This window comes from Mus musculus, chromosome 15 (genome assembly GCF_000001635.26).
Source record: "Mus musculus strain C57BL/6J chromosome 15, GRCm38.p6 C57BL/6J".
In the NCBI taxonomy this organism is placed as follows: domain Eukaryota; kingdom Metazoa; phylum Chordata; class Mammalia; order Rodentia; family Muridae; genus Mus; species Mus musculus.
The window spans coordinates 40121016-40134252 of record NC_000081.6 but is presented as its reverse complement, the minus strand read 5'-3'; the positions used below and the strand labels follow the sequence as shown (position 1 = coordinate 40134252).

The 13237-nt window shown below is 44.6% G+C and overlaps 1 long non-coding RNA gene across 1 annotated transcript in view; it reads right to left on the bottom strand.

The window, feature by feature from the left end:
* Window positions 1-5270: 5270 nt before the first annotated feature.
* Window positions 5271-13237, bottom strand: part of Gm33251 (predicted gene, 33251) — an 83795-nt gene continuing 75828 nt past the window's right edge. The window contains exon 3 of the long non-coding RNA NR_155348.1: window positions 5271-6067. This is a non-coding gene — a long non-coding RNA (predicted gene, 33251). The remainder of the gene's footprint in view (window positions 6068-13237) is intronic.

Here is a 13237-nt window from a genome sequence, read left to right as displayed (position 1 = left end):
GGCACGGAAGGTGAATGTGTTAATGCTCGAGATGAAGCCCAGGATGCTGACCTATGAATCGCTGCTCACTATATACGGTAATTCAGCTCCAGATCAGTGGCAGTTGTTTTGAACTCTTACCTACAGCCACCTGGGTTTCCCTGGGAAGCTGAAGCAGCTTTGTGCCTCACTCTCTTCCTGCCTGGTGGGTATACTATTTCAAAGACTCTCTGTTCTGCCCCACCCTGGCACCCAGGATTGCTATCAAGCTCTAGCTAAAGGCTCCACATCTCATACCTTACTGTTAATGTCTTGCCAGTAATTGTGAATTTTGACCAGTCCTTTTGTGTGTGTATTTTCACGTCTGTCTCATTCTCTCTCGACTGTTTTAGGACACGAGATGCATGTGCCTAGCCCTCGTGAGACCCCTCAGCAATGACTACGCGTGAGCCCTTCATGCACTAGAGGCTTCATCAAACAGAGCCACGCAAAGACTGCAGAGGGTTTAACAAGTTGCATTTTAAAGTACTTAGGAAAACGGGTTATTTAGTCTGAAATCACAAGCCGCAGGGCCAGAACTGAAAGCAATCTTCTGGAGATGTTTCTGTTCAACAATTGTTCTACCTGGGTTTCTGTTGCTGGGATAGACATAATGACACAAAGCAATTAGGTGAGAAAAGGGATTTATTCAGCTTGCACTTCTGGGTCTCGGCGCACCATTAAGGGAAATCAGTGCAGTCAAGCAGGAACTGAAGTAGAAGCCACAGTGTAAGGCTGTGTCTTGGCTTGCTCTCTGGTTTGCTCCTACACATGTTTTTTTAAGGATAAAACTTTTTTCTCTGCCATTTTTTGAGGTTATAATTATATTATTTCTCCCTTTCTTCCCTCCAACACTTCCCATATACCTTTCCTAGCTCTCTTTCAAACTCATGGCTTCTCTTTTTCCATTAATTGTTGTTACCTACATATAAGCATATGTGTGTGCTATATATATATTTTATATGCATATACACATATACACATACACACACATATGGCCTATCTAGTCTGCATGCTTTTACATTTACATATGTATACACATACACATATATACATACATATATATCCATATATACATATGTGTGTGTGTATATATATATGTATATATATATACATATATATATATATATCAGCTTTTTTCATGCAGCAGAGAACCACAAGCTCAAAGAATAGTCCTACCCACAGTAGGCTGAGCCCTTCCACATCAGTCAACTATCAAGAGATTCTCCATAGATAGAGATAGTTCTTCAGTTGAGGTTTTCTCCTCTCAGGTGACTCTAGGTGTGTGTCAAGGTGACTGTCTGTCTGTCAGAACTAACCAGCACAGATTTTTTTTTTTGAAAATATTTATAGAGTACCTACTATGTGCTAGTCACTGTCTGATGTCAGGTGCATGTTGTACATATAAAGTCAAGCACACCAGTAGGCTAGCTGTCAGGCCATAAGCACAGGGAGGAGGGAGGAGAAACTCAGGTGTAGTGTTAGCAACGTGTTTGAGGCAAATGAAAACGGAGAAACCAAAGGACAATGGAAACATCCAGAGAAGAGTTTCGGGGTCACGCTCCACTATTTTCTCTTATAGTTTGGATTTTAACTGCCCCCTAAAGGCCATGTTCTAAACATTTGGACCTTTGCTGGTGCCTGGGAGTTGACAGAAACTTAATGAGGTGTAATGTTTTGTAAAATGCAGTCTGGTGACTCAGTGGGTCCATGCTGAGGCATCCCCCTGCCCCCACCCCTGAGGTACCAGTTACAAGACAGGCCTAATATAGAATGAAGTTTATTTGGGGGGCATGAGAAGGGGTGGTTGAGAAGAGAGTAGAGGCAGAGAAAGAGAGGGGTCAGAGAAAGAGGCCATCCTGGAACTCGTGGCGAGAGAGGAGGAGAGGGTGGAGAAAAAGGGAGCAAGGGATCAGAGAGGAAAGAGAGGCCAGTCCCTTTTATAGCAAGCCCGACCTTCCTGGCTGTTGCTAGGTAGCTGCTGGGCGGAGCCTAGAAGGACCATCCTAACTGGATAGGGAGGGTCATTGGATAAAGGTCCCTGAAAGGGACATTAGAAACACATCCTCTCCTTTTACTTCCTGGTCACCATGAGAAGAGTAAATCTTTTCTGCCCATGGCTGCCACCACAATGTGTCACCTCATCACTGACCCAAAGTACTGAGGCCAAAGGACCACGGCCTGAAACCATGAACCCATGATCTTTTACCTTCGTGGATTGAAGATCTCCAGCACTTTTGTCACTGTAACTGACATAAAACTCCTTTTCTTCAGATACTTCTCTTTTGTTTTGATCAGCTCATTTTACATGCGAAGAAGAAAATGTGCCTCGAAGACCACTTAAGCCCGGGTATCGGAGGAGCCAAATAATGGGACGAGTATTTGGTTGAAAATCTATTTAACACGTCTCAGTAGGCGAGAACAAGGCCTGATGTAGCCTTATTAAGATAAGAATATGTTTCTTCTTTATTATCTTGTTAGCCATAGACTTGAATTTTGATAGGGCAATTTTCAGGGCTTAAACACTTGATTGCTACTAATAGTGGAAATAACAGCAAGACAGTGTTTAGGTTTAATTTATAGTCATTTAACACAACTTTAAGTATGGATTTCTCCAAATGCCCTGTTATTTCGTTGGAGCTTGTCTATGCAGACCTGAAGTCCTGCTGCAGTAATTGTGAGCCATGCAAAAGGTCCCATATACTTATCTCACAGACCCCTCCAACAGCATGATGACCAGCGATTGCTATTAACGGGTTTTACTGTTTTGTTTTGTTTTTTACCCTAGAAACCCTGTTTTAGTAAACCTGCGTCAGTAGTTGCAAGCTAAATGTCTTAAAACTTATTTTGGTTTGTAAAAGGGAACCTTCTTTCCACTATTTGCCCCCTCAAGGTCGGCTTGGCGTTCCTCCTTGAGCCAGAACAGTTCACTTTTGTGCCACCAGGGGCCGCTGTTCTCCAAGCAGTGAGATCTCCAAAGGCGATCCACCTTCCAATTCCATATAGGCCAGCAGCAACAAATACTTCTTTTGAATTTATGTTTTGAGACCTTGAAAACACTATGCTGAGTGAAAGAAGCCAGACGCAAAGGCCACATGCTACAAGGTTCTCTTTACATAAAATCTGTGCGGAGATCATAAATGTCTTAGATAAGAAACCACAACCGTTGGTCTGTGATTCCTGCGTCTACAGAATGCAGGCTGCCTGTTTGCCCCTTGCAACCACATGCTTGCAGTGCGCCCAACTCGTTCACTGCGACCTATTTATTGTTAGCACCGCGTTCCTTGATGGCTTCTTTATTATCTTGTTAGCTGTAGACTGGAATTCTGAGTACGAGAGGGAGTAACACTTTGGAGGAGGGGCGAGGTAAGGACTGATAGACAGGGCCGCCTTTCGCTGTTCTCACCCGGAAAGTCCTGACGCACATCCCTCATATTCTTCAAAAGATGACAGGGAAGCTGAACCTCAACATCAGAGGCTACGTCAAGATCACCCTTATAAGGATCCATTTTCCCATCCTTTCACAATTCTGCCCCACTCTATGATTCCAGGGTAATTTCCCCTAATAAACACAGAGTACTGCCCAGTGTCTGCTTTGCAAAAACAATCATATGCTTGTCAGGGAAGTTACTGTTGACGATAAAGAAACCAAATAGAAGGGGGACCATGCCGGAGTCACTGTGCTCCATTCCTGTATCAGAACCTGCATGCACACGCACACACACACACACACACACACACACACACGCACACACGCGCACGCACGCGCACGCACGCGCACGCACAGGTACACACCATCTCTAGACTGCTGTGGTCACATATGTGAGAGGAAATCATGGATTCAAGACTGAAAGCTGCCCTCCTGCTCCTACCTGTTCTAAGAGGCTCTAGACTGCAGGCGATTCACAGCTTCCCATGCACATTAGGCTATTATATTTCAAGCCAGATATGAACAGAATGGACAGTGTCCATTAACTTCCTTCTCTGCTGCCTGCACTGACATTAGTATCGGTTTACAGAACACAAGTTTTGACAGCAAATGGGTCTGATTTTGAGCCCAGTGTCCCCATTATTGGCAATAAAGCCTCAGGCAAATTCTTTATAATTTTCTTTCGGTTCCCTTGCATATGTGTTTGTGTGTGTGTGTGTGTGTGTGTGTGTGTGTGTGTGTGTAAGCACTCCTAGACTTGTTTTGCGTGGGGTTTAAGCTACATACCCGCCCACCACCTATATATACTCAAGAGAGATCCATTTCCTTTTTTAGCAGACTACACTAATCCACAGCTGATTCTAGTTTTCTCTAAAGGTTCATGGTCAGAGCTGCCTTCTGTACAAAGTCATGTTTTTCAACTTCTCAATATTGAGAAATACTACAGAAGTAATATTTAGCTTCCAGTCTGCCTTAAACAGCTCCACGGTGTCCCTGATGCCTGCCTCACTCCTTCACCATACATGACTGATTTTAAGTGCCTTGAGATAAGAGCACTGTTTCATCCAACTGTGTGGCACGGGCTGTTTGTCTTGCCTCTCTGCACAGCCCCAGGGCAGTGTTTTACTGAACGTCACTGGAGCTGTACCCCTGGAGCTTGTGCTGTGTGCCGTCCTTCCTGAGGAGTGTCCGCACCAATTCCCATTATGTGTCTGTCAGAGGATGCCTGTGCCCCTCACCTTACTGGCCTGTGGATCAGGGATTTCCAGACACAGTTAAGGGGTAAAAGGCTAGACTTATCTCAATGAGGAATGCGTTTCTTTGAGCTTTCTTTTCAAGGCATCTTTTTGACAATAGTTTTGGCTTATTCTTTGACAGCTTCATGCATGTAGACAATGTGTATTGATCATATCCACCCTCCTCCACTTCCCCACCCCCTCAGACCTCCTGGGCTCTTTTAAATCTATTTTCCTCACTTGCTTGCTTGCTTACTTTCTCTTACTAACTTACTGAGTCTGATTAGTGCTGCCCATATGGCCACGGGTGTGGGGTCATCCACTGGGACATGGACAATCTACCAGGGACTCTTCTCTCCCACCCCAAAGCCATCAGTTGCCAATAGCTCCTCAGGTACAGGTAAGGATTCAGAAGGCCCACTGCCTTCCATGTTGGAATTTTTAATTGGCCCGATCTTGTGCAGGCTGTTGTGGGTTCATGTGTGTGAAAGTCGTGTTATGTCCAGAGGACAGCATTGCACACCGTTCCATCCCATCTTAGACAGGGTTTCTATTGCTGTGATAAAACACCATGACCAAAGCAACTTGGAAAGGAAAGGGTTTATTTGGCTTGCACTTGCATATCACCATTCAACATCAAAGAAAGACAGGACAGAAACACTAACTGGAGAGGAACATGGAGGCAGGAGCTGAAGCAGAGGTCATGGAAGGTGCTGCCAACTGGCTTGCTCTCCAATGGCTTCCTCAGTCTACTTTCTTAGAGCACCCAAGACCACCAGTCCAGAGATGGCACCACCCACAATGGGCTGGGCCCTCCCCCATCAATCACTATTTAAGAAAATGACCTTCAGCCAGGTATTATGGAGGCATTTTCTCAGTTGAGGTTCCCTCCTTTCCAGTGACTGTATCTTGTGTCACATTGGCATAAAACTCACCATCACACTCTCTATCCTCTGACTCTTACGTTCTTTCTGCCCCTCTTCCCAGATGTTCCCTGAGCCCTGGAAGGGTGAGAGTGGTAGAGATGTCCCATCCAGGATGAACTCTCACTTCTTTTCAGCACTTTGAGAAGCAGTGAGCCTCTACGGGAACCACCCACAGCAATAAGAAGTATCAGGGGAGATGGGATTTAAACCTAGATCTCGGACCCACATGTCCAGGGTTCTGTTGCCCTAGCTTCCCTGGTGACATAACTCCAGAGCTCCAGACCTGTCCCACTTTCAGAGTCTCAGTGCCTCCTGTCAGTGCAAATATACTCAGGCTTGATTCAGCATCAATATTTGGTTCAGGAAAAGTGGTTAGCCTTGATTACACATCAGATCACGCTGACCACATGGAGTCCTCGGGTGATGTTCCGTAACAAAGACGATAAGTAGGCATAGGGCTGTGGATATAAACATAAATATTTAGAATGCAATTGTTAACTGCAGACCATTTAGAAAAACAGCATCAGTAGAGTCTCCCCTAGCTCTAAAGACTTTCCCTAGCCATGAAGTCTGGCCGTGCTTATATAGGACCAGATGAATTCCCTCCTGTGGAGCAAGACTAAATTCAGTCAGGAGGATAGCGGGTTAGCCCAGAAGCTGTTCCGTTATTGCACCACTGGGCATGTCTCGCCTGACAGGTCAGTATTTTAGGTCCAGTGCTGGGAAAGGCCACTGATGTCTTTTCTCCCCAAGTAGTCTGCAAAGCACCTTGCAGCTTTACAAAGGCTAGCCAATGGGGAAGGCTTCCTGGAAAATTCAAGACTGGCTTCTCCGCATCCTGCAAGCAAGCAGACAGTGTCTTTAGCAAGAGGCTCTTGCCATTTAGGAAACCAAGAATGACAACATCTTGTGTTGGTTTGGGTGCCTCTGGAGCTCCCTGGTCAATAACCTGGAGAGAGGTAACCTCCCCCATGCCTGACACTAAGGTTTTTCATGTAATAACCCATGACCTTAGTTACCATACAACTTAACACTAAAACTATTTAAGAGTCCATCTCTGACCCAGTCAGAATGGCCATAATCAGGAATACAAATAGCAGTAACTGCAGCCAAGGGTGGCGGGGGAGGGAATCTTTAGACACAGTTGGTAGGAGTGTAAACTGGAGCAGACACTTTGGAAATCTTTCTGGAGGTCTCCCATAAGCTAGAAATCAGGGACTAAAGAGCTGGCTCATGGACTGAGAGCACTTGCTGTCCTTGTAGAGGGCTAGCACTCCCATGGCGATTTACAGCTGCCTGTAAACTACAGTTCCAGGGGATACAGTGTCCTCTACTGGCCTCCACGGGCATCATGCAGGTGTATGGTGCAATGCATATGATGCAAAAGCACTCATGCCCATGCAATAAATGAATAAGTGTCATTTTTAAAATTCAAGGAAAAATAGATGTTCCATATGACCCAACAGTACCACTCCTGGACATATCCCAAAGGCCTTTATATTTACTGCAGAGACACTTGCACATCTTCTCGGGCCCTCGCATCAAATCTTTTGTTTGTGTTTTAGCCTGGAGCACAATGCAAAAGCTGAAATAGAAGTGGAACATTGGCAAGTGGTTGCATTAAGGAGGAGGGATGGGAGGATATAGGTGAGATGAAAGTAAAGAAGAATATTGGAGGCAAAGGCTGCTCATGGATTTAAGTGGGGATGGGGGAAAGGGACCAGGGAAAGCTTAGCCAAATAACATGCGCATGTGTGAAGAAGCCACGTGGGAATCTGTGACCTTGCAACCTGAGTAAGAAGTATACTTTGACAAATGTTGTATATTCTGTCTTGGGCCCTAGGTTACATCTTTTATTTGTGTGTTTAACGTGGAATACTTACAGAAGCTAGGGTAGTAGACATGAGGCATTGGCAGATGGCTGCATTTCAGGATAGGGGAGAGCAGACTATAGGTACAATGAAGGTAGGGAGGTAGAATACTGATGATTGTGGTGTGAACAGGGCAGGGAGGAATTCTTGGAGTTAAAGGGTTAAGTGGGTGTGGGTGCAGTTCTATGGGGAACATGAGGGGCGGGAGTTAACATAAGCTATGGATGTGTAAGCCCATTAGGCTTTGAAAGGTGCTTAAAATATATTTTTAAAATGGAATTTGAAGTGGGGCACCCCATAGCATTCTATTCCCCTCGTTACATACAGCTTTGGGTTCTTATCTCTGTCACTTTCTGCCACCATTTTGACATCATAACTGTGTTCAATGTAAAAGTAAGGAGAGCTGGTGTTCCTTTGGTATCCCCTTTTTGCTAAAAGAGCTGAGATATCTGTGAAGCCCCTGGATGCTCATTCCTCTCTCCTGCCTTCTGCATAACCCAAGCACATTTTTTCTAATATTCCCAAAAAGCCACATCATCGACAAATCCCACAGGAACTGTGATAACCAATCTCTCTGTGTGTCTCGTGGGCCCCTCTTCCTTTCCTTCAATCAATATTTATAGCATGTCTGGCACATAAAATAGTCCAGCAGCGCTGCCCAGTAAGAACCTAAAGCAATTTACATTTCTCAAGACTTTCTGTCCGATAGGTAAGTCATGAGTGAATTATAGTACCTTCCCAGTGCTTTCTACCTGAAATGGCTCTCCTCCTGACAATGACACATTCTGTTGGAAGTGAAGGCTGGTTGGGGGATTTATTTTACTGAAAATAAAACCTGAAAAAAAATTAAATTTCTGTTTATCAAAACTGAGTGGAAATATCCCTAATCAGGACTATGGATTTCTATATAATAATTGTACTTATACAAATAACTTTTGGACTGTATTCTTTTGGGGGATGGGGAAGGGGCAGAAAATGTAACCAATCTCCCTATGTGTTTGTTTGCTTGTTTTGTGTGTTTGACAGGATCTCTCAACTCTGGCTAGGCAGGGTTTCTCATGTTTCTGCCACTCCCCCATCCCCCAGCTATGGAATGACAACACATAGCTCCCCAGCTAGGGAACAACACACAGCTCAATTCTGTTACAGGTGTGCTGGAGATCCCAATTCCAGTCTTACAGAGCCAGCGCTCTGCCGTGTGAGCTACTTTTCTAAGGACACTCTCACCCCAAGGATCAGCCGATTAGCATGGCTTCTCCTTGACATAGATGCTATAAGTGGACAAAGCAGCCCCTGGGATCTTGGAGTGCCCGAACACTGACTACTGTTGGGTACATTTCAACATAGAAAGCTGAACCTTATTTTATACACACACCTGAAAGGGTCAATGTCATTGTTTAATTAATGCCCTGCGTTACATTATTGTCTGAGCTGCAACCTGGTGGCTCAGGCCTGTAATCCCAGCTACTCAGAAAGCTAAAGCAGGAGAGCAGTCAGGTTTGCCTCAGCTGCACAGGAGGTTCAAGGACAACCTGGGTAACTGAGACCATCACAAAAAAAAATAAAAAGGAAAGAGAGAGATAGCGGTGTAACTTCGTGTTAGCGGGCTAGCCTAGCCTAACATATCCAAAGCCCTAGCTTCGGTCCTTAATAACTTCACCGCCACCTCCCAAAATGGTGGCTAGCTGCATTAGCAATGACAAAGCATTTGCTTTATTATAATAATTATTTAAATTATTCACTTCCGTATATTTTGATTATATTCTTTGCAGCCCCCCCCCAACTCTTCAAGGTCCTTCCCCTCTCTAACAACCCAATTTCATAATATTTTTCGCTTTTAAAAACAGTAACAATAAAACATTAAGCCTTTGCCAATCAATCAGGGTATCTCTAATCTATTTTCCAAATGAAGGTGCTGAGGCTCAAGAATACCTTGGCACTGGGCAGACAGTCATCAGTGGAGATGGAATTTGAACCTAGATCTCATACGCACATGTCCAGGGTTCTGTTGTCCTAGCTTCCCTGGTGACATAACACCAGAGCTCCAGACCTGTCCCACTTTCAGAGTCTCAGTGCCTCCTGCCAGTGCAAATATACTCAGGCTTGATTCAGCATCAATATTTGGTTCAGGAAAAATGGTTAGCCTTGATTACACATCAGATCACGCTGACCACAAAGAGTCCTCGGGTGATGTTCCGTAACAAAGAGGATAAATGGCAGCCAGCTGCCAGACACAGGCCACCATCCCTCATCAACTGTGTAGAGGAAAAGAAGAGGCAGAAGGATTCCATGGGCCATCTGCTCTGCTGGCTGACCCAGGCTGTTTGTGGTCCCCTGAGAACCCTTTAAATGTTCTGCCTGGTGAACCCGGGTTACACTTCCAAAGGGAAAGACAGCCTCTCCATTCTGCCTCTTCCTTCCTCCCTCCAGCTTTATTCCAGCTGTGTTTTCTTCGATGCCAGATTTCTCAACACCACTACAGTGATTCCTCATGGAGGGGCTGCCCTGCAGACTATAGAATAGTTAGTGCTGACCTTCTACTCACCGGATTCCGGAAGGACCCTTACAGTTGTTGACAACCAAAAGTGTCTCCGGACATTACCAATGTCCTCTTGGAAGGCAAAAATGTCCTCTGGTCCATATGACTAGACTAGAAGTTATGGAAACACAAATAATGCCATCTTAGGGAAGGAAATTGTTCCTCCCATTCCCCAGAATGAATAAGATAATGAAAGAGCAGAGACTCTCTTCTGGCACTGAAAGTATTTCTTGTTTTTAACGCCCTTCCTGCCAAGACCATGTATTCAGTCCTGTGTTTAAAACTGAGAGGAGGGGCTGGGGAGATGGCTTCTTTGGTGTACTGTTCGGCATATAAGCATGAAGACTTCCTGCACCCATTTGGAAATTCAGGTGTGCCTTATGAACTTGTAATCCCTGTGCTTGCCAACCAGCCTAGACTGATTGATAACTCCTAGGTGAGACACAGGTGAGAGACTCTGTCTCTAAAACAAAAAAATGTGGAGATCCCTCCAGCCTCCTCAGCAGGTGCAGGAGCTTGCCGCCAAGCCTGACAGACAACCAGAGTTCAATCCCCAAAACCTGCAAAAAGAAAGGAAAGAACTCTCACTTCCAAGACTCGTCCTGTGGCCCTCAGGTAGATAAAGCACACGTGTGCATAAACAAACAGACCAAGTCCAGCCTTTGGACTATACACACACATGCTCTGCATGTGCACACACACACACACACACACACACACACACACACTCACACACACATACTGGAGGGGCAACAGAACACATATACACCAAAAAGTGACGGGTCAAAAGAAAAGAATGTGAATGAAACTTAAATATCCCACTCCAAAGTCACTGGAAATTGGTCTGAGTTCTCTGTTCTAAATCCCTGTACTGTGTGGCTCCATTCAGCTGATTGGCTTATTCTCAACAACTAAATAAGCAAGGACCTCAAACTCACTACTAGTCTTCTAAAAATGGACTTATGCTCAGATGTGGCTAAGGTCAGCACACTATGCAGATAGTGACCCTTTTGACGGATCCAACCCAGAGAAAGTTGATGTCACTCTGGGGTGTGAGCTTTCCAAGTACACTGTAGAAGATGGTAAGAGAAACAACTGGGCTATAGAAACGGCCTAAAGACATGAGAAAGTAAAAGTGCTCACGGCCAACATTGCACCATTCACTCAAGAGAGGACCAGAACGCTAATGGTTCACTAAGGGAAGGATGATCTGTAGAGGGGAGAGCCTTCTGGAGAATGTGGAGAGAAGGACTCCAACATACAGAATGTGGTCAGAAACCAGAATGGGGTACCTCAGGGGGTTGGCAGACAACAGATGCTTGAATCTTGGTTCTCACGATATGAGTTAATAGCATAGATGAACATGGGAGAGCCATTGTCTTCAGGAACATGTTTTGAAAAGTTTAGGAATAGCCCAGACCCTGGATCAGACAGACCTAAATCAAATCCCATCTCTGGCACTTGCCACGTGATTAAACTTGGACCATACCCTCTCTGTCTTGGTTCTCTCACATATGAGGAAGAATAATAGTCTGCATTGCATTAAAAAGTGGCTGAGCTGATTGAACAAGGCAGTGTCATCTGGGCTTGTTGCAATGGTCACATATAGGAAGAGTTAAAAATTCTAAGTTCTTAATAATAGAATTTAGCCAATATGCCTCTCTTAAGTGACTCAGGATTGTCTGTGGAGGTTAGCAAGCTTCTCAAAAGCCCTTTACTCTGTCCACCAAGTGCTCAAACATAGCTACTTAGTTTCCCACTCCTCTCTATTGATTAAGCTAGTCTTTGTCGTTAGCTTCGCAAGGTACATCAAGACCCTGTGAAATAGTTTCTCCTCTATACAAATCAGGCATACAGACCTTTAGCAATCATGTAGAGGTCACTGCTTTGCAAGATACCTCTTTTCTACAAGACTAGATGCAATCTAAGCACTGCCTAGGCTCTGACAGCTACTGAGTTCCTTCTTGGCTCCCCTAAATCTCTACCCTGGTCTTTGCCCACAGACTTCACCAGCAGGCGTGGAAACAGTGAAATGTGCCTCCTAGCTGAATTTACAAAACTGTGTAAGTTCATGGCATCACCACTGACCCCATTCATTTAAGCATGTACTGACCACCTACTATGTGCTAGGAACTGTTCTCAATATGGAGATAACTCCATAAATGCAGCCTAGATTCTGGCTAGATTCCTCGAGTTCCTTCCAATCCAATTGGTCTCCCATCCTGCACATTGTTTTAAAATATTTTTGTCAGAAAATATATTCTAAATTCTGCACCTCCTCTCTATAACAACACCCCCGTTCTTATGACCCCCTTTTCTTTTGATATACAGTTCCAATATGTAGCCTAGGCTACATATAAAGGATAGCCTCGAGCCTCACTACAGGGATGCTGGGGTTGCAGACCTCTGTCACTGTGTCTAGCATTCTGTCATCTCTAAGAGCATCTTTCTTTCTGAAGACCTTTATCCTCCACTTTATTCTCCCAGGGATGCCAATGTTCCACTGAACAAAAAGAAAGTTGTTTATTTTCATTGCCTTGCTTTCAAAATCCCTGCTGGTACACCATCCCTGGGTGGTAACATTTAAACTCCCTAATTAGGCACACACAGTTCTACACAATCTGGTCAGCGTCTGACTCTTTACGTGTTTCTCCTCCCATTACCATCCCTCCACGTGCCACACCCCAGCTCCACCAAGCCTCTCTCACTTCTTGACATGGGAGAGTATTTCCTTCTCTTTGCCTTCACATATGCTGAGCTCTTGATTATAAATGCCTTTGCCTGATTCCTCTCCTCCCTTCTGATCGGTCTCATGACCTCCCACTAGCGCTTGTGACTCCATAAAACGTCTCCACACTGAAGCCACCCCCAGCTTTCAGAGTAGGTGCTATTTATTCCATCCTTCCATTCCAGAAAGCACTTTAATGACAACATATGGCTCTGTGATCATTTTAATAGATATCCACATTCAAATGTGTTTCCTCCATAAAACATTAAGCTCCACAAAGACAGGGACTATGCCCTGGTCCCTCCTGATGTTCCTAGAATCTAGTCCAATGTCAGTGTTTATGAGAATCTACTGAGAAGGACCTGTGGTTGTTTATTGGGTTTTGTTTCAGTTGTGCTTTTAGATAGGAACTAACATTGTGAATTTATGCATAGAGTGATTTATAGCAGATATTGGATGTTTTGCAAGATTGGTGGATATACTGAAAGAA